Here is a 27,825-nt window from a genome sequence, read left to right as displayed (position 1 = left end):
TTCCTGCACCGGGAGGCTGAAGAGGAAAAATGGGATGGTGAGTGATCCTGGACCTTAAAAGGATGCTCATCAGACCCCAGAGAAATCCACAGAACGATGAAGAGCTGAAGGACGGCATCTCCAGTCAAGTGTTTGTCGGTTTTGAACGGGCCTTTACTCTGCAATGTCTGATATTGGGGAAGGAGGAAGTGAGAGAATGCACGTGTGCAAAAGCACATCTACAGGATCTGATTCCTTCTCTTTTTAACTGTTCTGTGGTCCTTGAAGGGGTTTATATTTAGTGTGCCTGGCAGGTCAGCCTGCCAGCTGGGCAGCTACTAGGAGGACGTGGATGGACGTTGGGGACTGAAGCAATTGGACCCCATGGGTTTTTACATCTCAGGCTTAGTGCCAGGCTGGGAATTTGCTCCATCACAGTGTGCACTGAAACTGGGAAGTGTCTTGGGATGGTGTGCTGGAGCACAATTAAGAATGTAAGGCATCAATGGCTGCACCAGACCAGTGGGTCCATCCAGCCCTGAGTCTGACAGTGCTGCCTACAGAGAGCAGGTGAGCCTGTCCTCTCTGCATTCCCCCAGCATCCCCAGTGGTTGGGTTTGGATGTTAGAGCTCATCACTGCCTAACTCTTCTAGTGTCTGCTTATAGAGCCATTGCCAACTCACTCAATTTTATGAAGTCCTTCTAGAGCTACTTGCCTGAAAGACCTTTGTGACATACAAACTGTTGTACACTCCCCTATTCAGTTATTCACTGAAAATGTTGAGTAAAGCCAGTCCTGCCATAAATCCCAAAATGTAGAGATTTTGCTGATGCCTGTTTTCCACCCTGAAAAGTGGCTGTTAGGCCTTATCTTTTGCTTCATGTCCTGCCTCCAAATTTTATCTGTAGAGTCATCCCATCATGTGGTGAGTTAGTTTCTCTGATAAGCTTTGGTATAGAACCTGATCAAAAGTTTTTTCAAAATTGGACAGTTCTGTGTCTGCTGCACCCACTCTCTGTCTTTTCTGGCGCACTGTGAGGGCTGTGGTGGGTTGGTGGGGCAGGGTTTCTCTCTGCAGAAGCCACAGTGCTTTGTTCCCAACAGACCATGTTTATCCTTGTCTACTTTAATTTTTTAGACCCTCCTGCCATTAGTAAGGATGGATGGCAAACTTCCTGGTCTGCAATTCCCAGGGCCCCTTCTGAAGTCCTTTTTGTGGCTGTGAGTTGCAATGGCAGGCTGCCAGCCCACTGACAGCCTGGGCTACCCTCCCCATCCTGTGCAGCCTGAGACCGAGGGGTGTGGATGAATGGTAGTCAGGGACAAAGTGGAGCTTTTCTCAGGAGTGGAAACCACCATCCAGGGAAGTGTCAGTAACTAATTTATTTTAAGTTCAAAACACAGTTGCTCAGTTTCTGAAGGGAGTACTTAGGTGCCAGTTATTTTTCCTGCTCTTCCCTCCAGAGGGACAAGGTATTTTACATGGCTACTCGTATAGTGGTCAGCAAAATACAGAGATGAGTAGCGATTAAGTGGTAATACAACTTCTGTCATGGGTCTCATACCTGCTATTGATATATAATTGGTACTTGGTGGGATATTCCCTACAGTGTGATGGAAATATCTGCATTGGCAATGTATTGAAGAGGGAAGAGAGAGACTGTACTCTCAAATCATAGAGATCAGGATATAACCGAAGGCATGAGCACAAAACTGAATAACATAGTTAGTACAGACCCTTTGGGCTACAGAAACACTGCAATGAAAAGTTTTTGGCTTGGCTATTAATGGAGGTGTTTTACGTGACACCTGATGAGGGACAAATGCTGCTATGAAGCCTCTGAGAGGATCCAGCTTGTGAAAGAAACTGTAAGGCAGCAAAGAATTTTCTTGTGCCTGCTCACAGGCAATGCAGTGTTGCTGGTAATGCTCTTTACTGATCATCACCAAAACAGGAAAAAATGAAAATACAAAAGCAAAAAAGAAACAGCGAACAGTAAATAAAAACACAGGAGGCAGCAGTAAAACGTCAATTTTTTGTTGTCCTCGATGCAACTGCCAAGGAGCTTTGTTCTGGGAAGAGAAAGTGCCACAGCACAATGGGAATGCTTGCATTGGATGGGTTGTCATATCTGTCATCATTATAAACATGGACAGATGATGATGATCTCTCCATTCTGTTTCTAGTTTTTCTTAGTCTCCAGAGATGCTCATCCAGCTGTTTTCACCAGAAAATTTATTCAGCTAATTTGTCCACTTTTCTTTCTTGTTTTCTTACAGTGCTTCTCTCCTCCATCAAGCTGGTAACATCTTCTCTGTGCTCACTGCTTCTTTAAGCCCTTCCTGTTCCTGGAGATGCTGACTACTTTCCGGTGCCTGGAGGTGTGTTAGTCTTCCTCCTTCACTGCTTTTTCTGCTCAATGTGGCATCCCATGCTGCTTGAGGAGGGGGCAAGGTGGGGGAAGAGAAACAGGCAGTGGCTGGGGCTCTTTAAGTGGGTCACTTCTCACTGATACAGGCTCCTTCCTCTCCTCTTACACACTCATCCCTTGGGTACTGACCCTACGTTTATTTTCTAGCCTGCAGCAGCAGTGTGTCTAAACCCAGGCAGATGACAGCACAGCTTGAGAGTTCAACTACTGCTGTAAGATTCTGGAGACAAGCAGGTTTCACAAGGCTACAGCTTGAGGGAAAGTATTTCTAGAAGCCAGTTCCTCTCCAGAGTTTTCAGAGAAGATGTGTATGATCACTGATATTTTCCAGTCTTGGTTTTTGGTAACTGAGTTGAAGAAAGGTACTCTAAGTACTTTTCTTCTTTTTTGTCCCAAATGATAACTAGGATATAACAATCCTTCCTAATTATGTAGCTCTCCTCACCCTGAGCTTGTCACAGCCTGTGTCTGAGGAGGACCACTTCAAATGAGATTTATGTGCATTTGGTATAATTTGAAACAGACTGAAACTTAATGTCAGGGCATTTCATGACATGCAGAGCCTTAAAATTATGATGGAAGTCATCTGGGGACCTGCATCGGCAGCACACAGCCCTTCTCACTGGAGCTGTTCCTACCTGCTTACCACAGCCTGCAAAACAAACAGCCACGCATGCAATCGCAGCGCAGGGAAAATGCCACGGTGATGGATGATGTCCAGGTGTGACCTTTCACCTGTTACGGTAGCCAAAATCTTTGTGGGAAGAGCGCAAGATGGAAAATTATGGGATAATAAAATTTAAAAAGATCAGTCAGGTGTAGAATTCTGTTGTTAAAAGAAGTATTAACTATTTTTGAAATACCCAGTCATCTGACAGGCCAGGCCACACCTGAAAGGGCGACTGGTAAAGCCCCAGTTGGCTGAAGCAATTCAATCCAAAGGGCAGCTGGCTGATGGCAGGGGCAGAGCGTATCGTCAGTGAGCTGCTACAACGGATGCAAGAAACTGAGCACACAGTCTATTATCAAATGCATGGTGGAAATTTGACATTTCAGCAATGTAATGTGCTTGTTTTTCCGGCAGAATGAGACTAATATGCTCCTTTTCCATGCATGATGCAGCGTCATTCACATCTGAGCAAAATAAATGGGGAAGAAGACAATTTTGGTATCTATTCTAGGCATTGCTAATTTTAGTGCCACCAAGAAGAGGGATTTTTTCCCCCTCTTTTTTCCTTTTTTTTTTAAAGAAAGTACAATAAAGCACATGAATCTTAGAATAAAAATAATTTTGAAGGGCAACATATCTGCTGGTTCTTTGATACTGGCACCTTGATAGCTGCAGTACATCCGTTATGTTGTCTGGAATGAAAACCAGCTGTCAAACTCTGACACAGTGGAGTTATGAAATCTTTCCTGCTTCTCTGAACCCCCAAAGCAAACCAGTGTTTGTGTAGCTGAAATAAATTGAGAATCACCATGAATGAAACCTTCTTAATTCAGTGCCATCAATACAAAAGATTACATCTCTAGTCTGTGTGCAAGAGGTTTTGAATCCTAATTTTTGAATCAGTCACCTGTCTCCCTTTTGCAGCTCCTCCTTCTACCACTGTGGTAGTACATAAAGAAAGAGATTTGCGTATCGAAGGAAAACGGTGGAGAAAGGCTTGTGCTTGGCCTCGCTTCTTTGAAATGCATGCAGACATATTTATTTCCCCTATGATACAGCTCCTATTATGTGCTTTGCATCTTTAAATGTGTGAAGCATCATGCCTGCCTGGCAGGACCCTGAGATTCAAGACGGAAGAGAGACAGGCTTTGTTTTCTCTCTCATGGAGATTTTGCTTTTGGTCTTCTGTTACCATTATGTTGGCTTGTTGAGAGAGTTAGTAAAAAACCCTGTAATGTTTTCCCAGTTTCTTTACATTTTCTGTGCACAAAGAGCAAAATGCACATTTTCCCCCTGCACAGGGATATGCTGCAAAAAGAAAATGTACAAAACCTCAGTGCTAGAAGCAGTGTCTCCTATGCTGCAGAGCCTTCTCGCAGCAGACAGGCAGGCTGCACGCTTGCATTGGAAACTGCAAAACAAAGAAAATAAACTCACAGGCACACATTTTGGAGTGCCTAAGGACTATTTCTGTTCCTACCAGCCTGCTCCCAGCCAGGACAATAAAGAAGACATGCTGGAGGCCCCATACATGCCACTGCATTTTGCAGATGAGGCATTTGTCATTGCAGTTTCAGATTCTTTCTTTTTTCTAACTGGCTCATCAATATTGTAGAGTACAAGAAAGTAAGAATACTATGGAAGTAAATCTTCACCTGTGGTAGGTTACTAGTTAAACTGGTTAGGCACTGATCTGATTTTGTAAGTTGTTCCACATGAGCAACTGAAGGGGTTGCAGCCAGCAGGGAGCGAGGCTTGGCTGCATGCGGTGGGGTAGCTTTCCTGCAGGGTGAGAAGTTTGAGCCCTGAGTTTTTCAAGAATAAATTTCCTTCTCCCCACTCCTATATGGGCTTCTGAAGCTGCATGGTGGCTGTTTCCTGAGAGGAGGTGAGTCTAAAGCAAGCCAAAGTGTGTGAAGCCACATTAGCATTAGGGTTTGTTTGTATGGTCAGAGGCTTAACCATGCTGTCAGTCCTGATGAGTTCATGAAGAAGTTATGGCAATTTGTGGGGAGGCCTCCAGGCTTTCACATGAGGTGTGGACTGACTGTGGTTGGAGCTGCATTCTTTTTTCCCCCTGTAAAAGTGACCTCCTTGGAAATAAACCCCAGGACTTATGTCAGAGGAGTAGTCTGCATGCATTGAATAGTGACTGAGCTGCGGTGTGTGTAGCTGTGTGTGCACTTGGAATAGAAGTGCTCATACCAACATCCTCCCTCAAGAATCCTGTTGTGGGAGGACAGTTATAAATAACTCTTTGGCCACTATAATTGTTCTGCTGGTACAGGCTGCCAGAGAAATACATTGACTCAGCACATGCCTGAACAAGGTCCTCTCCCAGGCAGCACCTCCCACCGTACAAACGTCCCTGCAAAGTCGTGTGGGTGCCTGGTGGGGCAGCGAGCCCCATCTGGCTGCTGCTGCAAGCTGCCATAAGCCAGTGCTGAATCAAATTAATGTTTGTAAAACATACTGAAGACCAAAAAAAAGCACTGCTTAAGCACTAGTTAATACTATTTCAGTGCCCCCAGTTACAATTCTGTTGTTGCAAGAACTGCAGGTGCCTTCGCCACGGTGGTACTCTGGCTGTTCCCTGTGGAGAAACGGACGTTCTTCTGCCACTCTCACAGAGCCACACTAGTCTTTACTGAGCCACGTAAGATGGCCTGGCCTCTTCACTGACAAGAGGAATAAAATTGTCCCTCGTGCTACTGTTCTTAATATCTACGGCTGCAATAATTTTTATGCCTCTTCTGGCTGCCACAGTCTCACCAAAGAAAACTCCCTGGCCATGTACCAGGTAGGAGGCTACAGTTGAATTTTTTTGCTGTTGTTCCTGAAATGATGTGAATTCTTTTTGATAATTACATGGGACACTCTTTCTCTTATTTTAAAAATTGCTCTCAAATTTTTAATTAGGAAGTTGTCATTGTTCTTTTTTTCAAAGCAGGTTCTACATGGAGTAAAGAACCTAGAGATGTGATTTTCTTTTTATCACTTGGAGTACCAAAATGGCTATAAATGAATCCAGATGTAATTTTCTTGGGAAAATAATTCCTGTGTTATACGGGCCCTTTTTGCTATATATTTCAGGGCCTGTTTTACTGGTGTAATTTGAAATTTTTCAGAAAAAATCCCTGCCTTTTTTGTTCATGCAAATACCGATTCTGGATTTTTTATTCTGCAAGTCCTATCTCTGAGACTGCTTTTTTATTAATGTCTGCAAGTAATTACAAAAGACTTATTATCTTCAGAATATCACTAACTTTCCAAGAACCTATTTGAACGTACACAGCGTGTTCCCTTAACTGCATGGCTCAGTTTAAACCAGTACAATTACTTGGAGGTACATAGGTCTGCTAGTGTGTTACTCTTACATTGCTGTATCTCTTTCCTGAAAGTGATGCATCATACCTTAATGTGAGTAAAAGTGCATGTGCAGTAAATGTTTGACCAGTATAACTACTTTAGTAAAATAAAATTATACCCTGTCTAATTATAATTAAAAAAACCCAGAGTGTTGACCAAGATTCACCCGTTAGTTCTTTATTACAGTACATTTCCAGCTGCAACAGAATTTAAATATCATATTTTCTCTTGTGTGTTATTTTAATATTTTTCCATAATGTCATGGATTTATTATTTCTAAATGCAATTACACCATCAGTTACAATGGGAACATTTTTATCTTTGCCCTGTGTCCCATAGAGACAAACCTTGAGAAGTCAAACAGTAAGCTTTCAAAAATGAGCTTATCTGTGAGGTTAAACAAGGTGTGGCAACCCTGACATGGGGCTCCTGCATCAAGAAAATGTAATTTTTCCAGCCCCTTGAAGTAATCCTCATTCTGTAATGTGAAAATAGTTTTATAAATGTGTATTTACGTATTTTTAGCACTGTCATATACTGTGTTTTCAATGGAGATGTTATATTTAGAAGTTTCTCAAAATGTGGAGCATGTGTTAAGTTTCTTTTGCATAATCCATCAAGACTAATTTGATTCGAGACCGGTGCCTTTTTTTTCCCCCATCTGTTTGGAAAAGTGCAGTTGTAGAGACATCAGTCATGTAACACTTTCTGTAAAACAGCTTTACTGACAGTTGGGAGTTGTCAGTAACCATGTGGATTTCAAGCTCTCAGTCTGGCTACGATGAGGAAAACCCTCCGACACATCATTTCCACAGAGCCACAGAGTTTAAGGCTGGAAAGACCCAGAGTCCTCATCTAGATGACCTCCCGCCTAGCCAACCCAGAGATAAGTCATGTTTCAAGCCTGATAGCTGCAGAAAACACCAGGTTTTGGGACAAACATACATTCAATTTAATAGCATTTGCTCACCAATCACCATTAATTTATTTCAATAGTTAATTGCGGTTATTTATTTCATATATATGTTGTGGACATAACTGTGGCTTGTCTCCTGTTTCAGCTGGTCTAGCTTCAACTTCCAGCTTTTGGGAAGCTTTAAGAGATGCTGAGTGTGTTCCTTGTCTAAATATGTAGAGACCAAACTGTGTTGGGTGAGGGTAGAACGGACAGATGGCTCAGGAAAGCAAATTCCTGGAAGCAGGAGAGGCGTTCTGCAGGGGTAAAACCATATCCCTGCGGCCCTTGCCCACAGTCCACTGAGTTTCCTACCCAGTGCTGGGGCAGAGGCAGGAGCAAGGGCTTGCAGGGCTTGGCACAGGCTTGGTGGGTTGGACGTAGGCTTGCAGAGCTCTGCCTTAGTGTAGGAGATGGAGGAAAACACATCAAAGTGCCCATAAAAGCTCTTTTCTTTCCAGCTAAGAAGCAACAAAACTCAGTTTTGCCCCTGTGTTGTTGAGAAATGTGGGATTGTCTCTTCAGACCAGTGCAGCAATCTCCACTGTGGTTCACCTTTGGGAAGATACCATCCTGAAATGTTTCCAACTCATACTGTAAGACGTTTTGTACCCTCTAGGACTCACTCCTGTTCGTTTGTCTCCCACTCAGGAGGTGGTCAGCAGAACAGCCCATGATGTCAGTGTCAGAGGTGACATAACTTACTGCAGCATAATTGGCCTATATTCAAGTCCTTTCCCTCACCTCTGCTCCTCAGCATGGGCTCTCTTCTGCTGTGAGTCTTTCATCCTTCTATGTGTCTGAGCTTGCTTTTGGCTGCACTGGAAAGCTTATGGTTTCAGTGTGCCCCTGCAAATGATCAAGTTGACTCTTTGGGTTACAGTCTTTCCTCATTGTTGCATACTGCTGCCCTGATTGTGGAGTTTTTTAAAATGTTACTCAGGAATCACTGTATCACATATTTTGTGAAAAATATGAAATGGTGTAACCTTCTTGCAAGTTGGAAATGAATCCACTTAATCTTATTTATAATCATATTGTCTATCATTTCATACCTTTATCATTTTGTTTAGTTACTTCTAGAATCAGGGAGTTCATCTAGGTCAACATCCTGCTTGAAATGGGGTTGTGACCAACAGTGGATGAGGTCAGCCACACTACAGCTAAATCTTGAAGCACCTTCAGGAGAAGAAGTTCCCCAGCCTCTCTGGGCAACCTGTTTCAGGGTTACCCTGCCCTCCCAGAGAACATGTTCTGTCCAGACCTCAGCATATGTCCACTCCTACAGCCTTTAGCACTTAGAAGACAAGTTTGACTCTTTTCTATATAGCCACCCTGTTCCAGCAGCCCTTACCCTTCCCTTGATCAGATTAAACAGGCTCAGCTCCCTCAGCCCCTCTGATGTTGCTCCAGGCCTCTGATGATCTCAGCAGCACTTTACTGGACCCTTTCCAAATTGGCACATTTGGCCTTATGCCCTCTGTAATCCCCAACTCCTTTCAACCTGGATGGCTCCTCAGCGAGGTGCTTCCCAGCGTGGAACAGATCATGTTTCCTTGTTGAACATCATGAGGTCTCTGTTGGCCCAGATCTCAGGTACATAAAGGAGCCTCTTCATTGAAGCTTTGCCATTTGTCAGTGCAGACAGCTTAAGTCATCAGCAAATCTGACTGTGTCACCATCAAGGTATCTGATGAAGATACTGAACAGTGTGGATTTTGGTACTGACCCCTTGGGTGCACCTCTGCTTGCTGGTGACCTGTCAGGCATGACCAGAGAGTTTTCAGTCCCTCTTTCAACCTGTTTTTCTAGCCTACATCCTCTAAGCTTCCAAATGACATTATGTGGGATGGTGTCAAAACCTTACAGGGTACATTACAGCCAGCACTTTCATCTTCACACATTCAGTAATTTCATCTTAGAAAGCAGGCTGGTCAGTCAAATTTGATTTGCTGCCAGTAAGTCCATACTACTTGTTCCCAAATACCTTTTTGTCCTTTATGGCCTTAGAAGTGGACCCCAAGAGGGGCACACTCCCTGATCTTCTAGTGACCGAGATGATGGTGATCAGCAGATAGTTTCTTTCTCGCCTTTCTAAAGATAGATGAGGTGTTAGACTTTTTCCAGACACTGAGGACTTCCCCAGTCTAGACAGCTGTCACAGACAGCAGTGTTACAATCCCACTGGCCAGTTCTTTCAGGAAATGGGTACTGACCCTCATGTCCATCTCTTGTATGTTCCCATTTTGCATCTGGTTTCATTAAGAAAATGCTTCTGTAGCCAATTAAGTATTCTGCTGAAATTCCATCTTCCTGCACAACAGGATAATTTTTTGCTGAGCTACTCAGTAAGTTGTCTTTAAAAATCATTCAGAACTTCTGGGCACATTTCCACGCTATGGTTGCATCTCAAGGGATTTTTTTTAGCAACTCAGTAAACTGAAGTTTCTTCTTCTGAAATCCGGAGTAATTATTTTGTAGCTTACCTTCCCAGCCTTGTTCTGGATCTGGAATTTAATAATGGTGTCAGAAAATAAATCTAAGCTGATACTATGACCACATTCAGCACTGGAAGTCAAGGTCAGTGTAATCCTCAGCTGTCCCCTCCAGCATTCACATGATGGAATTATCACTTGTGCAATATAAGGAGCTCCTGGATTGACTGGTCATTCTTGTATTACCCTTCCAGCAGATGCCTGGATGTTTGAAATGCTCCATAAGAATCAGGGCCGAATAGAAGGACACTCCTGCCAGTTTTCTGTAGGAAGTCCTGCACAGCCTCCTCCTGGCTGGACGTGCTGTGAGAAGCTGCCCTGTTTCCAGGAGGTCTGTCCCCTCTGCTCCTCACCCAGAGGTTCCCTCTGGTCTCAGCTTTCCTGCTGGAGCTTGGTACAATCAGGGAACTCCTTAACATGGAGCACAATTCATATTGTTCATGTTTGATTCACTGTGAGTCACATCTTCTTGATTAATTTTGAATCTCTTGATTCATATCATTCTTGTTTCCTAATCAAGATGTCACTGATCTCTAACCATACAGTCAAATGCAGGCGAGGATAAGACATCTAATTCCTTTTCTTATTATCTGGGCTTGGTATAGAACTGTAATAATAATAATTACATATATTTCTTTATCCTCAAGTGCTTTGAACCTGACCTGCACAGAATTTAGTGTTCTCCAAGTCAAGCTACCTGCACGTGATGACATCAGATGAAGTTCTGTTTGCCAGAGAGAACTGCATTTGCACCCTAGAATACTGCAGCTGTGAAGGTGGAAGGTATTAGAGGGGCATGTGAGCAAATCTTTGTGCTAATGAAAGTACTGCACCAACATTAACATCAGGCTGAACAAGCAGAATTTTTTTCTTTTTTGGTTAATCCCCCAAAGCCCCAAACAATCATGCAAAGAATAGACTCTTTTGAATGAAAGTCACACATTAACTTTGTTTTATATTTTGCTCCCACACCAGTTGAGGTTTTTTTTTTTTCTTCTTTTCCCATTCATTCTTTTGACCAGATTTTTGTGTAAAAGAACTGAGGTTAAGTTGGTGTTTTTTTTTTTTTTTTTTTTTTTGTGGGGTTTTTGTTGGTGTGGCGTTTTTTTTTTTGTTTGTTTGTTTGTTTTGTTTTGTTTGTTTTGTTTTTTTGGGGTTGGGGTTTTTTTTTTGTAAGCAGAAAGCTTGATGCAGATCTTGGGCTGTTCCTGTAGCCAGAAGGTGCAGCAGCCTGGCTGCACGGTGACTCATGGCCCTGTGCCACATTGCAAATAATGCTCTTATTAATCTCTCCAGGCTTTGTTCTGGCCCCCCTCCTAGTGGTGTCTGATTTCATGGTGTGGCATAGCCAAAGGTCAGATAAACTACATGATGGCCAGAGCTGCTACTGCAGAAGGAAATCGGAAATGCCTCTCCCAGCAGTTTCAGCAATGAGAATCGAGAGAAAAATAATTTCTTTTACTACTAACCTGCCTGATGCGTCATCTTGTGTTGCTGTTTCGGTAGAGGAAAGCTGTGGTATAACAGTAACCCAGGGAAGCAGCCAAGCCCAGCTGTGTTGCAAATGCTTCTGGATCTGCCTGGCTCAGTACATTTTTCAGCAAATATGTTCTTTCTTTAGGTGTTTGATCATTTGCAACAAATGACAGTCCCAAGCTAGAAGAGATACTGAGCTTTGTCCCTAACTGAGCTGGTGTCATTGACTGATTCATTAATTACCCACTTTCCCCCAGATTAGATTCAACATACTGTTCACAAAGAGATAACCAGTCACAAATTAGTCAAGCTGAAGTTTGATGTGCTTGGCTACAGGGCCATTTTTTTGTTACCAGTTTCAGATGAGTGATTACTCATGTGAAACTAGCAAGTGCCTCTTGCAAGTTGTTTCCTCCATGGCTACCCAAAGTGTTTTTATTCAAATGAAATGGAGCCCATACGCACTGGGCTGGGCGCTTTGTGAGCAGCTAGCACAGCCAGATCAAACACGTATGCTTACTGTAAACTAGTGCGTGGTTTTCCTTGCTCTCCTTTGAACCAAGCTGTCTGTGGTTTCTAGTGACTGCTGTCTCCGTGCTATAGGCTCTATCTAGTGCTGACACATAGAGGACTTATCTGGAAAAAGAGAGGGGAGAACAAGACAGCATCACTTCCTGCACACACAGTTCTGGCCATTTCTATCAAAGGTTGAGACCTTGCCAAAGCTCTTTCCAAGAGAAGCTTCCTGGGTCGCATTTAAATGATTTTGGGGGCAACAGAACCTGCTGTTGGTTAGACAGATGCAGAAGAGCAATAAGATTGTTCTTCTAAAACTCCATAATATCATGGACAGGCATTGCAATACCAGCCTTGTGTAATGACTTTCAAAATCACATTTGGGCAAGCCTGCAATGTGTGGGGCTCTGTTTTTTCTGTCACACAGAGACAGCAGCCCTGCTCTCCAGTGCTGTGCTTGGGCTTTCCCATGCAGCAGGGCTCCCACCGCCTGTGTGGGCACAGGGCTGTTGGTCAGAGCCAGCAGTCATATGTTCCCTTCTGGAGAAATTGCCAGTGATTGCATAAAGCACAGAACAGGGGAGAGACAGATCCAAGTGGTCTGTGTTAAACCTGGCCTCCATGACCGTCAGGGCCACGTGGGCTTTGCACTGAGCAGATTTGAGGCTTGTCAGTCTGTCGGCTGCTTCCAAAGGAACAGCCCTCAGCTCATCACCCTGTTTTCCAGCTGCCAGCAGCTGCCCCGGGCCGAGGCCCTGTGGGACCCTTACCCCAGAGCTCGCCCTGTTTCTGCACCTCAGTGCACTTGCTGCACCATGGACCATGGCAGGGACTGAGGAGGTGGCAGCCAGGGCCAGCCCTCCAGCCTCAGCCTCCAAAGTCCCCTTTGTCACTGCCAGCCCCTGCCTGGTCTCAGATTAACCTGATGGCTGGCTGGTGGCAAACTGTGCGGGAGCCCTGCCCTCTTTGGCTCGCTTAGCCAGGGGGGGTTGTTTTGCGGAGTGTGATTATTACTGCTCTGCTTTTGTTCTTTGTCATCAGTCCTGCCTTATTTTTATGTGCATTAACTGTTAATAACAATTTGAAGCGTTAAGCTTTGGCAACCATCTGAGCTCTGCACAAATCCGAGGACAACACGGCCGCTGGCACAAGGCTGCTCGCTGCCACGGCGGGCGGCCGGACGCACGGAGGGCTCGGTTTGGCGACCGACAGGACCGGACGCTTCCTGACATCCTGACAAGGCAGCAGGGGAGGCAGGGGGGGCAGCCCAGCGCATGGCGGCACAGGGCTCAGCACTGGCCTGGCTCCTCTTCAGCCCGGGCTTCTCCTAGCACTGCCCCTTGGGCTCCTTCCCACTCTCCCGGGCTCCTCGTCATCCCTCAGGAAGGCGGCGGGAGGAGGGAGGAGCAGAGGGATGAGAGCTGGCTTTACTCACAGATGCTGCTGCTGCAGAGGGAGGTACCACCACGGGAATGTAGACGAACAGGCAGAGGTGATTAATAGTGATACATATTATTTTAATTGAGTCATATTTGGCCTCTTGCTTTGCCAGTAGTCAATTTTTTTACTATTGTTGTGATGTGAATTTGGAATTAATTTAAAGTATAATAAGAATCCCTCAGCTGGCAAATGCAGGCAAGACTGAAAATTAAAATGCTATGTAAATCTCACAAGATTAGGGCATAAACTGCAGCAGGCAGTGGAATGGCTGAAGCTTCAAGAAGCTGGAAAAGCCTCTCTCCACATTATTCCTGATAATACAAAATCAATTTACATTGAATGAATTTTTTCCCAATAACCATCCACCACATTCTATTTGATATTACTAATGAATGCAGAAATTGGATCTTAATACATGTCAGGGAAATATTCTGCGGAGGTTTTATTAGTTCTAAAAATATTTGGTGGCATCGCAGTACTTTGTCATTAAAATTGCCAGGTTTTAGATAGATGATATAGATATTGTGGAATTGTAATGAGAATGCTGCGGTGCTGGCAGTGGCAGCATTTTGTTTTGAAATCCCAGGTCCTTTTCGAGGGTTTCTGAAGCAGCGTGTATGAGATGCTGCCACCCCCTGCTTTCAGCTCTGCTACAGCTGAGAGCACGGCAGCAGTAAGGCAGGGTGGGGATGGTGCAGGGGGACAAGGGAGGTATCAGCCAGACCCACGGACAGCACTGAGCTCATATACGCGGCTCTGCCTCGGAGCTGCCTCGTCCTTCGCTGACGCCCCAGAAGAAAAGGCAACAACAAACAATTAAATGAGTTTCTCCCAGCTGGGATGCAGCGGAGGCTCAGGGCTGCACGGTCCCACCGCTCACCTCGTGCTTTGGGGGGTGCAGGGGCAGCAGGCGCTGGTTGAGGCTGCTTCTCCCAGGAATCCCAGCAAACCCCATCCAAAGGAAGGTATCTAGCATGTGGAAGGCGGGAAATCCCAAAGAGCCTGGCAAGGAAGTAAGACCTCTAGCCCCGCAGCACACCCTGGGCTCACCATTCCTCTCACCACCTGGATGGCTGCTGAGATTGCCAGGAGCTGGCAGCGCGGCTGGATGGCACAGAGCCTAGGGAAATCGCTGCCGAGCCCTCTGCGTGTAGGGCATCCGCTTCGATCTGCCTCCGGTTAGGAGGAGGTGGAAGTCCCCTGCCTTGGCTGTTGCTTGGAGCTCCATCTGCAGCACTGATGAGGAACGTATCATTCCTCCTGCGCGGAAGCCATTAATTCCCAGCTGCGGGAGAGTGATCCGGCATGGGGCAGAATCCAACCCTCTGCCTGGAGGAAGGTGCTGCGGAGAGCGGGCCTGAGGCTCCCGGCAGGTCTATGTCACCACATGCTATTTCTGACCTGCCCAAAAGCGCTGCTTATCTCTGCAGATTAAGGGCAGCCCGAGCGCGGGGCTCCCCTGCAGCCTCTCCGCGGGGCTGGGGCGACCAGGCAGCCCCTCCCCTCCCCTGGTTCAGCTTCCTCACCTGGGGAATCAAGATAATAACATCTGCCCGTGAGAGCTTCATCACTTACAGCCAGTGGCTAAAATTGTCAAACCAAGTGAGAGAAAAGGGCCGTGCATTGTTAGGTTTCCCATCAAGATTCTTGCCCCCCTCCCCCCCCTTTTTATTAGTAAAAATCTACGTGAACTGAAAATGAGACACCTGGAAAAGAAAAAGATCCCCATGGGATCTAGATAAGACTCTGTTTGTGTGAGGCTTCCTGCTGTCTTTATTCTGTTGTGCATACAGACAACAACGCAGCTCCAGTTGAGAGGAAGAACATCCCCAAAACGAGGGCTGTTGGAGGCAAAGTGGAGAGATGAGCTACAACAGCAGCATTAATACTTCTTTTGGCATCCTTTTCAGACATGGTTACAGCTCCCATTTACTCTGCTACTGATTAATTTGATCAAACATTGTGAACAAATAATTTGTATTAAAAATTGTGTGAGTTCCACCCTTCCTGTAGTTGGCTTCAGGCAGGTATTTATTGGATAACATTGTCTCAGACTAGTGAATGTTGACATTTAATTAATATGGAAGCTTAGCATTGTGAATATGAAGAACAGAAAAAAGGCCCAAGAAAATCCTGTGATAATGAAAGGAGATGACAACGAGGTTCTGGTAGTCAGATATTTCTGTTGACATTGAAGGGTCAAATGTAGGTATCTGGTGGAGGGCTGCAAATAACGCTGCGGGTCAGGGTTTGCATGTACAGATAGTTCCACACAACGCCTGCCTTTTACACCTGAGCTGCTTGCACTTACACTGGCAGTGCTAGGGTGGATGTTTTTGTCATGGCTATGCTAGGAAGATGCTACCAAGGTAGGGAGAGTGGTGTGATGTACCAGTACAGTCCTACAGCTGTGAATGCCCACCATACAACCATGGGATTGCTTTCCACGGAATTTAGAGGTTAAAAACACCCAAAATTAGGCTAGTAAAATTGAGTCTATGTTAGGGGATTAGGTACTGTGACCAAAAAAAGCAAAATTAGGCTAGTAAAACTGCATTTATATTAGGGGATTAGCCACCATGACCTACATGCCTATGTCAGCAGAACTCTGGAGTATCTCAGAAGTACTTGTGTCCTGTCTAACTTGTGACAGGTAACATCCATGCTCATGAAAAGCAAACAAACTGCAAATAACTTAATTGTAATAAAAAGAGAATGGTTGATCATAGAAATGTAAGAGGAAGTGTTTCTCATGCATAAATCAGGAGCATGGGGTTGCCTGAATTTTCCATTCCATTAACTCTGCACTTTTTGAGTTGAGATGAAAATAGCTGGAGAAAGGAAATATTCTCTGCTGTACACTGAAGATACCACAAGGCATGTTAAATTGCCCTGTTTCTTTGTTGGGCATTAGCCTGCCACTAACTTCTGTTTATTATGTGGTTTACCTTACAAAGTAATTGTGTTCAGAATCCCATTTATTGCATGTGCAGGAAGGACATTGTTTTTTCCTTACATTAGTGGGCTTTATCCCCTATACTTTCATCTACTTCGTGCTGAAATTTGACCAAAAAAAAAATTAAAAATGTGAGAGTGAGTCTTTTTCTCTGTTTCATGTTTAGATTCAACAGAGAGGTTTCTGCTTAGTGGAAACAGATATTCCATTAAAAGTCCACTGCTGCTGTATAATTTAAATGCTTTTTCAACACCACAAACTACCTCAAGCCAAACAGCTGGTGTTGACTAAGAACGGTATTTCAGCCTGTTACATGCTGTGATTATTACTTCCCAAACAAGAGTTTATACTTCATTTTCAGTGAAGATTAAATTAATTAGGATGGCAATGTGATACAGGAATAAGGAGGTGAGTGAAATTAACAGTTTTCACCTACTCTGAGATTTGTTTAATTAACTATTTTCATTTGGAAGTGGTGGTCTGGGACTATTTCTTAGCAGTAATACTTCCTTTTGGGCAAACAGTACACTTCACAGGTCATGCAGGAAAACACAAGATCATCAGAAAGCTGATCAGTACTTTAATTTTGACTATGTATGATATACTAAATGAAAAAAAATCTTACTGAACAGATTTAAAAATCTACCTTTTCATAGCATGCATTGAAAATGAGTCATATCCTCCCAATAAGTAGGAACAATTGCAGTGCATGAAGAAATTGTATTCTGCTTGTATATTGTATTTGAAGAAATTCCTTTCTCATGTTGCTGGAAAATTGTCACACTAGAGAAAGCTACTAATTCCTCTTCTCTCCATTAAAATGTAGTGAGCATTCTCCTAAACCATCAGCATTATTGCAATGTTTCTCTCTCCACAGATCAGGGACTATTTGTTTCTCATCAATACTAACGCTTAGTGTTTAAAATATTATCTCTGCATTCATAATGAATTATTGATAGAAAAAAAAATCTTCACTATCTTTTCAGTTGTCTTAAGATTTCATAAGTCATTTAAAAAAAGAAATAAAAATGAGAAACATCTGCTTTAGAGACCAACCCCTAACAATGTGATTCTACAACAATGCTGGCTGCCCTCACGTGCCCTTAATGACCACTTATTGGCAGTAACATAACTTAAGGTTTTAATTGATGTTTTAGCCAGGCTTTTGACTTCAGAGTAGTATTTGTAAAGATCCTAATTATCATGATATAGTAGAAATTAGAAGGCAATTTGTAAATGTTTAGATCATGATTAATACAGTAAAACTAGAGCAGCATGAACATGTATATAGCTTTACTTAGGGGAGCAATCCATGCTTAAAAAAATACCTAAAAATAACTGCAGATTCAGGTCTTAAGAGATAAAACACCATCAGTCTGACTAGATTTTCATTGCTACAGAAAACTGGTGTGTAGTATGACTTATATTCCACCAATCTCACAAATAAAATTTGTATTCCATCGATTATATAAACAAAATTAAGCTCTTCTCCTGTTTGAATCTCAACCACAAATGCATATTGAGAGATCTGAATATATTTGTTATTTTAAAATATATAAGCAAGTAAATCTTAGTGTACAGCTTCTTCATGGGTTTTTGAGAAGCATCTGAGGTATTTTGACTGAGCCTTGAGGAATGTTTCTTTCCATGAAACACAGCCCTGGAAATCTGTATTTCCACCATGTGCCATAGTAAATTCCAGATTCCCTTTCTGTGAAGATTTTCTCACTTTAAGTTAAAAATTACTGTATCAGTGACAGTGTCACCAAAACTGGACAATATTTTATCCCTCTGAAGTGCATTTGAAAACACTGGATAAAAAAGGAATGCAAACAAACTGAAAACAAATCAATTAAACAGCAGAACTGTTTTGCAGTAACATTCTAATGCATTCTCAGCCTTCTGCCTTAACATTCACTATTTAAGAAAAGACCAATTTAGAGGTTGCATTTGCTGTTCCAAACAAGTGAGAAAAGCTTTAACTGTGCATTATTTACAGTTGTACAATTCCTTTAAAAATGTAGTCATTTAACATTTCCTGACCACAGCATTTTTGCTCATCTCCCAAACTGTACTATTTGCATGCAAAAGCTAGCCATCAGGGTTTAAATAGGCTCCCCCCTACAATTCTTTTAAAAATTACTTTCCTTTCATAATTTTGGTACAACCTGAGGCACCTTTATTTCATAGAGGCAGAGAGGACAGAAGCAGTTTGTTTCTGGGCAGCATGGAGTACCTGTTTTGAGTTAGCTCTTGCTTGTCTGACTCCCCTGAATGATTCTATTGATTTCAAGGGGTCCACTTGCATGAGAAAAGTGAGCAGCAGAGACTGGATGCTCGTTTTATTGTTTCATCCAACACAGATTCATTTTATAGGATCAGTTATTCTGTGTGATGAATGGGAAGCGTAACTAAAAAATTGAGCCTAGAAATCTAATGTTAGCAGTGAGAGTATGAAAGTCTGATTGTGAAATATGATCCAGAACACATTTACTAACAGACAAAACTCAAGACTCATTTCTCACACAAGCAGGACTGTTAAAGTCAGTAATACTTTGCTTTTCCATTACAGCCAACAGGATTTCTGCTGCACAAAGGCTAAGCAAAGCAAAGATAGAAAGATTTGGTACTTGGAGAAGTAATGCTTTCATTTGCTAAAACCTCATGTGTGCAGTAGGTAGAATTAATTTAATTGCAAATAAATGTCAAGAAATAAATTAATGAAATAATACTAGATTTTGCTACAAGAATATGTTATGGGTAAGATATTCTTTTGTGTCAGTCTTCCTAAAGAGAGGGAAACAAAGGAAAATGGGTAGGGGAAAAAAAGGCTGTACTGAAAGCACATACAGAAATCAAACACAGGAAAACTGTTGGGGACTTAATAGTGCTAGAGGTAAATTGGCCACTATTCTTTCTATCAGAAAGGGACCAGAGAATTTGATTAAATTAAACAGGAGCCATTTCTTTGTTCCTGAGAACAGAGAAAGCGGCATTTTAACCAGACAACTGAGACAGAGAACCCAGAAAAAAAAATCTATTAAAGAGATAACAAAGGAGAAAAGCACTTATACTAATTCTGTCAAAACTCATGAAGCATCCTGAGAGGTTTACAAAGGTGATATTCTTCTAAGGCACGTAGAGACAGCTATAGTAGAATATTTGTGGTAGGTCCAAAGGACTGGTGATTTCTTTACAAGTTAAAGGCCCAGTAATCCCTATGAAATAAGCTAAAATGCTACATCTGTGAGGGTCAACAAAACAGCACAGCTGTGTGGCTTAGAAATTAAATGTCATAAAGACAAAAGCACTCAACCTCTGTAACACTGAAATTATTTCAAGAGGCTCTGTAGAAAGGCAGGCCAGCAGATTTGATGAATATTTTAGTTGTTTTACCTACAACAGGCACCTGTCATGTCCTAAAGATGGGGCCAACACTAGTATTGATATAAATTATAAGAAAAAAGCTTGTGCTTTCTTGAAGTTGGTAATATCAATTCAGTATCCTCTTATCTCCATGATAATTTATAATATTTACCAGAGTGTAAAATAAAACAAAACCCTTGCCCAAACCTATATTCACTTAAATCATTGTTCACCCTCAAGCAGAAAATAATTCTAGCTGTCTACAGTTATGTATTTGTCAGATTTTCAAATGTGAAGAAATATTCAGTTATCCTGTCTAATTCTCCTATTTCTGATAAATCCACACAGAATGTATTTTACAACAGTTTGTAAACTAAACATATTTTGTGCAAATACAAAGGTATCTTAGTAGGGCTAATTTAGGGTAGATACTGATTTGAGAGCAAAATATGGCCCATCAGCTTCCATATTTAAGTTAATGCAAAGATTTATTAGTCCTCTAGGTAAACATTGACCTTGGCTTCACCTTGGTCAATATTTACTTCTCAAGTTAATAAATCTTTATATTAACTGCAATTGAAGTCACTCTCTGCTTAAAAGATAAAGACCAAACAGGTCCTCATATGAAGACAGCATTCGTCAGATAAACTCTGCAGCTTGATTTATCTTTTTGCCCACTTGCCTTAAAAAAATGGTAATCCATAGATGGTGAAAGATGCTCCTCTCTGGAGGGAAAGTGGTTTGGTTTTTTTGGTTTTCTTGGTTTTTTAACCTGTAGATTTGTGCATTTTACTTACATTTTAAGGTAATGGCACAGGCTTTTTTTCTCTTGCACTTAGGAATCTTCAGTGTTTCCAGGATGTTACATGCCTACACAATCCATTTACCTATGGGCAAGCCTGGAGACTATTTTACTCAGTGGACAGCCCTCTTGCTCACTGATGTGGTTTTTATTCGGTTTCAACAAGATGACATGTTTAACTTTTTGAAATTCGTAGCTATTTTGGAAAAAGGTGCTGACTGGGGGTGATGAGAATGGCACTTCAATTAAACCAATAATAAACAAATCAACTAACGTGAGGACCTTGCAAAAACAGGAAACTTTGAACTTATCAGAAGAGAAAAGACATCAAAGACTTGACTTAATCCAGCTACCAGAAATGGGAATCTGAATTACTGTAAAAGAAATTGTCTCAAGGAGCATTTGGATAAGTAGAAAATGAAGTTACAATTAGAGATTTTCTTGAAATTAAAAGTGAAAAGGAAAACCAGACAAGAACAGATTTACACATCTTCTCTTTCTATGATTTAAAACATTATTGCACTGATTAAAACCTCACCATGCTGTTTTCTCTGCATTTAACTCGTGCTTTTAAAAGCCAAAACAAACAACATATGTTTTGTCCATGGGTCTCTCTGACGGAGTCCGGATTAGATTATACCATAGTTCACTTTTTACTGGATTCTGAACAATATCAAGGCTTTCCGCTTGCAGAAAAATTGAGGACTTGATGAGAAATACTCAATTACAGAGAAATTAAAAACTGAACTTTCAGAGAAAGAGAATCAAAGCAGAAGTAACTTCAGAAACTAAATGGCAAAGCTGTTTCATTTTTTAAAACATATTTAAGATCTCACTTAAATAAACATCAACCACTTCACTTATGCAGGCATTCCCTTTGAAGTCAATGGGATTAGCCATGGATAAAATTCATCCTAAATTCTGTGTAGAAAGACAGGTACAAAGTCACTGAATCACTTAAATCCCACAGAGTCTCAGGCTTAAAAGCTGCAAAGGTTTCTTGTTAGTCCTTTGGACTGGAGTGCTCAAAATGTGGAAAACTGGGGGCAGGATTTGTCCTCACAGGGAGATGCTTTAAGTCTCTCCAGTTACAGTCCTCTCTTCCATCCAGCTGTAGTTTCAGCATCCCCTTGTTTTCCCCATGCAGTGCTGATGAGTTTACAATGATGCTGTGATGCCTTTCTGCAGGCAGTGCAGGGAAATGTCATGCAAACTCCATTAATAAATCATCCTATTGGCATAAAGTCTTTGAATGGCACAGCCAGCTCTACTAGCAACACAATGTATTTGCATGGTGTTGTGCGTGTAAAAAGTATATATACTCATCTCTCAACCCCAAAAAACCTGATCCACGGTTTTATTTATTTTTTTTCCCTTTCGTTGAAAACAGCAGCTTAGTCAGGAAATGGTGAGGCATACAAAGGGATACAAGCTCTATAAAGCCAATGGTGACTGGTATAATACACCTCTGACTTTCATTGTAAATGATGTAACTATTCAGAGCTGTACTTCTCTCTACAGTTTCTTATTTCTAGTTCATGAAAATAAAACAGAATTTCAACATAGTGATAAAATCTGCCAGGATTTTAAAAGAATTTTTAAAAGAATAAACATTAATAAAGATGGTTTAATTTACTGGCATGAGAACTGGGGGCTGGGAATGTAGCTGTTTGAAGGCTATACTGCGAGCAAGTGGCAGTCCTCAGAGACGGAAAACCAAACAAATTATGGCTGCTGACTCCCAATATTCCACTTTAATTGGTGGGGGTTGTCCTGGAGAAAGATACATGAGCCTTTCCCGGCGGCAACAGGAATGTGACATATACAAATACAGGGGCCCATTTGCTTTTGAGTCATTCACACACCCGCATGAGACGTCCGCGCTGGGAGGCGGCCCGTGTGCCCCCCAGTGCCGCTCACGCCGCGGTGCCCGCGGCAGCGGACACGGCCCGCAGAGCTCAGAGCCCCGGCTCGGGACGCGGGACCACCCCCGCACCAGGAGCGCTCCTCCGCGGCTTCACCGCACTCCCGCCCGCCCCGCCGGGGCGGTTCCGTGCGCGGCCCGCGCCCGTCCGCAGGCTGCGGTGCGGGGGATGCGCGGAGCCCTCCCGCCCGCTGCGGGCTCGGCCGCCCGGTTGCCATGGGACCGGCGCCGGCCGCCCCGGGTCCGCCGCTCCGCCGCCGCGGCACCGCTCCGCGCCCGGCACCCGCCGCCCTCCCGGAGCCGCCGGCTTGCGGCAAGGGCGAGGGGGGCTCCAGGGCGCTCCCGCTAATTTTAACAGCCTTCTCCTTTTTCTCTCCCCGAAATCAGGAGGCCGAAATTGCCGGAGAAGCGCCCCCGCCCCCGCGCTGGGGCTCTCGCCTTTGTTGTGCTGAGCCCGGCACCGGCGAAGGCGCCGCTAAATGAATGGTAAATTGTCTTTAAAAGGCGCTGGCGGGCGATGCCCGGTCCCCGGCGAGCCGGCGGCGGGGGCGGGGGGGCGGCCAGTGCCTGGCGCTGGGACATAAGAGACATGTTGGGGAGGTTTCAGACACCTCTTTCCCCATTTAATCCCCTCTCACCCTGTCGTGACCGGTTCCCCGACACAAGGAGTGCCGAGTGAGCCGGACACATAGGGTAGGCAAGGGCGCATGTGTGTAATTAATAAAGTAAATTAAAGGGGTTTAAAAATTAATTCTACTCATTTAGTCACGAATCTGTTAATGAGGCATGGAAAGCCCCCGGGATCGATAGTCGGGAGTAAAACCGAAGTAGGTAAAGGAGGTGCCTGCTGAATGGTACAAGGTTTATAGAGGAAGTATCCGTATCTCAGGCGATATAAATATATATAAAAGGATGTGTATAAATCTTTGCCTGCTCTGGCGGGGTCTGGATTCCATCGGCACGATGGAGGCAGCTGCCGTCTCCCTAGTTTATGGGGCTCCGAACTTTCCCTTCGCCGGTACCGCGGGGCTTCAACCTTTGCTCCTCCGCATCCTCCCAGCCACAGGAGCCTCTGGCTCCTACCATAAATATTAATACTCTGCTCTAGTGCGAGGCATAATTATCTCCCCTTAATTGCAAATTCAACCAAAAATTGAGCCTGCTGTCATTCAGGCACCTCTAAATTATTGTAATTAGGGCTTTTTTTATGTCAAGTGAATCCCTGGGCTGAATGTTAGTCCTTGTGTGCAGTAGTGCAACATGTAAACCATATGCTGTGCCGCTGCTCGGGAAACCCCACCGCCGGGAGAAGCCGCCCCTCGCCCCCGCTCCCGGGGACCGGCTCGGCTCGAGGCAGGGAGTCCGGGCGGAGCGGAGCAGCCTTCGCGGAGTCCCGCGGGGTCTGCCGGCCGCGGCAGCGCCGTCCGGCACCGGGGGCGATGCGGGGCGGTGCTCCGCACCGGCACCCACAGCTGCCGCCCCATTTCGGAACCGGCGTCGCGTCCCCCGCGGCCGCCGGGAAATCCCCTCTCGGAGAACCGACCCACTCCCGCTGCTCGCCCCGGCCCTTTGTTCGGGGGTCGGAGGGGCCTGGGGTGGGCTCTGCGAGCCAGGCAGGACGGGCTGGGCGAGCGCCGGTTCCTCAGTTGGGTGTTGAGCCATCTTCCAGCGCCCGTGTGGGGGCTGCCGTCTGCAGGTGCTGCCCAGACTCGTGTCTGTTCCCATCGTCTTTTGGGAGTGAGAGAACGAGTCGGTCTCCAACACAGACCCCTTGAGTGGCCTGGCCCCTGTCGCTGAGCCTGAAGCAAGGCTACCGGAGGGCACAGCGCAGCGCCGGGGCTGCAGATAGTGTTCCAGCCACGCCTCTTTCCTCACTCAACCATCCCTCTGAGCAGCGGGCAGAGCGCTACTCCTGCGGCCTGCAGCCCTTCCCAAGGCACCTGGGTTCTAGGGCCTTCTTCAGCCTCAGGAGATAAGCTTTGTCTTTCTCCCCAGTGCGGTGGTAACTGAGGACTCTATTCCTGACCAAGGACATGCGTCATTCTGTGAAGCTGGGGTGCTGTGCCGAAAGGAATACCAGGTTTGTTGGGCCAGCAAGACAGACAAAAAGAAGGGAGCACAAAGTCCATGCTGAGGACCTTCTGCCAGGATGAAGGGAGGCTAGGTCTCTCTCCCCTATGAGATTTATGCACTTCATGCAGTAATTCTCATACAAAATACATAAGGAACCTTTATGTCAGATGCTGGAGTTGTCCACTTGCATGTGATCTGCTAGTGCCAGTGTTTGCGAGTGTTATATCCTGCCTTCCAAGCTGAAAGGGTGAGAACTAATAATTTGTATGGAAACATGGCATCAAGCTTTCAGAAAACTGCTTAAAACCACAAGTTTTTAAATTAGGGCTCAGGAAATGATGTACCACAGCACTAGGTGCAAGAGCCATGTGAGCACAAAGTGTTGTTAACCAGGCAGGAGATGCTGCTGGCTCTAGTTGTGATCTCATGTTTGGTGGCAAGGCTGTGTAAGGAGCTCTTCCCCCCTTATCTCCAGTTTATTCATTCCTGTCCTTGTGCTGCCTGCTGTGCTGGACTTCCAGAGCTATTTGTGTGGCCATGAGCAATGAGGACTGAAGGATTGTTATGGCTATATTTTATTTCCACCCCCCAGTTCTAATAACTCAGAATTCTACTGGGAAATTGTGCACCTCCCTTTCCTAGGCACATTCCTAAAATGTGCCTTCATTAGCACAAGTCACTCAGGACTCATCTGCAGCTTCTGATTTTCCAGGCCATGTGATGGAGTGCAGGATAGATGGAATTTCTATCAGTGAAAAGTTTACTTTTCGTGATGTGTAGTGTTCTCAGTGGAAGGGTTTTTTCTGAGTAAGAAATTCACACAAGAGAATTCACATCAAAAGAAACAGTGCATTGAATGGAGCACTCAAAAGTAGGAAATGACAGGATGAAACTTTTCCCTGTGAGTTACTATGGCCTTACTATAAAGGGCTTTTGGTCCATTTAGATTTTGAAATTTTACCTTATCTTTGCTGCAAGACTCTCTCATTTAAGGCAGAAGATGCCACCTGCCCTGCAAGTGAGTCCAGACTGAGTTTCAGTCTTTGTCCTTCCCCGGCAGAGACTGCAGTGTTGGGCGGGGAACAGGAGCAGGCACTGCTTTTCCTGAGGGGAAGCCCCACAGGCAGCAGCTTTGCCTCTGATGAGACAGCTCATCTGTCACCTGAGCTGGCCCCTGCCACAAACTTTTCTGAGATGGCTTTTCTGTCCTGTGCTTAGTTCTGGCCCTTAACGAGCAGCTGAGACCTGAACTGAAGGGGATCTGATTTGGAAAAAGCTTCTGTTTAAGCTGTTGAGAGCTATGCTGTGAATCCACGAAGTACTACAAAACAGGAAAATATCACAAGACTCAGCTCTGAGGGTTTCCAGTTTGAAGATCCAAAACTCAAGGCACTGACATGTCTCGCTGTGCCTCACCTGGGGCCTCTCTGACCCTGCCCATGGCCCAGACCCCGTGCCAGCCCAGCCCATGGCTGTTGGTCCCTGCCCCGGCCCTGCTGGCCCCAAGGGAGCAGCCAGCCCTTACTGTTCCCTAAAGAAAATCATTTGAGAGATCTGATGTTTCAGCTTTAATTTTTTTCTTTCATTTTATGTCTTGCATATACAACTAAGAGAATAATGCCACCTTGCCTCTCAGTGATGTAGTGCAAATACATTAGTATTTCTAAAAAAATGATCTGGCGAGGTGGGAAGGCCAGAGAAGGCCCCACAGAGAAAGTGGTGGCAAAGTGAGAGTCTGGAAAGCCCCCGCTTGAACACAGCTACAGCAGCTCCCATCTTAAGGCAACCACATGGGAGTGAAGAAATGGATACTTCTCATTTCATTCTTTCTTGTTGTCGTGAGCAGCTAAATTTCTTAAAAACAAAAAGGTCCTTTGAAAGTCACTAGACATATTAGCTGCTCTGTAAATAGCAAAATAATGTTATGCGGTGGTATTTTTCAGTCTGTGGCCTGTTACTTGCCTCCTCCCAAAATTTTACTTGCTGGAGTGGTTTACAGTGGCAGAGGTGACGCTGTTCTGGCCCTGTTGAAGTCAATGGGAATTTCCCCCTGATTCATGAGTGCTAGTATTTCCCATAGGGCAAAAAAATTTGCATTCCTTTGCCTTCTTAAATTCAGCCGAGGTCAGTGCAGATTTGGTGAGTCCTAAGTGTTACAGAAAGCTCTTTCCTTGAGCCTGCAGATACTGCCCCTGTTTGAGGTAAACTGAGTTGTGTTTTAAGTTCCGATTTTAGAAACATACACAGATGTTAGAATTACCACCTATGAGCAGGAAACCAAGACGGTGTAAATGGGTCAAAATGCTTCCTAGGCTTGAGCCAGAGAAGTGTTTTATTTATGTAACAGAAACCATAGTTTGTTTAGAAGGGAAGTTTTAGATTAAATCATAGTCCTTTAGAAACCGAGATAGTCAGTGACGCCTGTGTTGTTGTTAGTTCTCAGTAATTCTGCAGAGTTAACATCTGCTGTGTATTTTATTTGTACTGTGTATTATTTGCAACAGTGTTAATAACATTGTTTGCAATACTAATAGTACCGGAGTTCTGTAAACTTGTGCTGAACTGTCTGCAAGAAAATGGTTTTGGATGGTACTCGTGGGGCCAGTAACATATCACCTGTGAATTTGCAGTTATTAATTAGCAGGCTTGGTTGGAAAGGCCACCATGCAGGAATAATGCCCTCAGCACTAAAGCTCAGCCTGAGCTTTGTCCCGGGAGCAGCATCCCACCCCGATGGGCAGGCGCCACAGCAGGAGGGATCCCGGAGGAGTGGTGGTGGCTCTGAGGTGCCTGAAGTCGGTCTGACAGCATGGAAATGGCACTCAGATGTCTCTGGCCTGCTTGGTAATGGAGGAGGATATGAGAAGAAAGAGAACGTTTCCAGAAGAAAGAGGACGTTTTTCCGGAGAATATATTTCTGTGCTGATGAAGAATTTCCGCTGAGTACCTTCGCAGCAAAGAAAAGCGGTTAATGAGATGCAGAGCTCCTCTTTGCCCAAGCTCTCACAGTGCACTCCTTGCCAGGATCCAGCCCTTGCTAGCTGTTCTAACATAGTCTCAACCCAGATTTTCTTTGTGCCCCCCCAAAAAAGCAATTTTGGGAAGCAAGCCTTGTGCCCCGCAGCTCAGGAGAGGAAGGCAGGAGAGGGACCGTATCCCATGGAAACTGCAGGGGGCACAGTCTCATTACTAGAGGGCCGGGATAATTAGATGCTGTTAACTTGCCTACCCTAACGACGAGCAGAGCGGGGCTGTGAGTGGCAGAAAACCAAGCCCCGGCTCTGATTACCCACCCCTGTACAGCTGCCGTGCTGTGATGCCAAGCCAGCGCAGCGCCGAAGCCGCTGCGGAACCGAGGCAGCTCCTTGGC

General features: G+C 44.5%; 1 long non-coding RNA gene across 2 annotated transcripts; it reads left to right on the top strand.

Moving 5' to 3' along the window:
- Positions 1-4,824: 4,824 nt before the first annotated feature.
- On the top strand, positions 4,825-13,152 carry LOC138106285 (uncharacterized). 2 transcript variants are annotated; one of them, XR_011148959.1, is made up of 4 exons: positions 4,825-4,971; positions 5,644-5,883; positions 10,550-10,685; positions 11,199-13,152. It is a non-coding gene; the product is annotated as an uncharacterized lncRNA (long non-coding RNA). The 2 variants fall into 2 exon arrangements; XR_011148958.1 differs by lacking the exon at positions 11,199-13,152 and having other exon boundaries at positions 10,550-10,975.
- The last annotated feature ends 14,673 nt before the right edge of the window (positions 13,153-27,825 follow it).

This window comes from Aphelocoma coerulescens, chromosome 2, assembly GCF_041296385.1.
Source record: "Aphelocoma coerulescens isolate FSJ_1873_10779 chromosome 2, UR_Acoe_1.0, whole genome shotgun sequence".
Classification (NCBI taxonomy): Eukaryota; Metazoa; Chordata; class Aves; order Passeriformes; family Corvidae; genus Aphelocoma; species Aphelocoma coerulescens.
The sequence above is the reverse complement of the archived record's forward strand: the minus strand, read 5'-3'. Positions and strand labels throughout refer to the sequence as shown.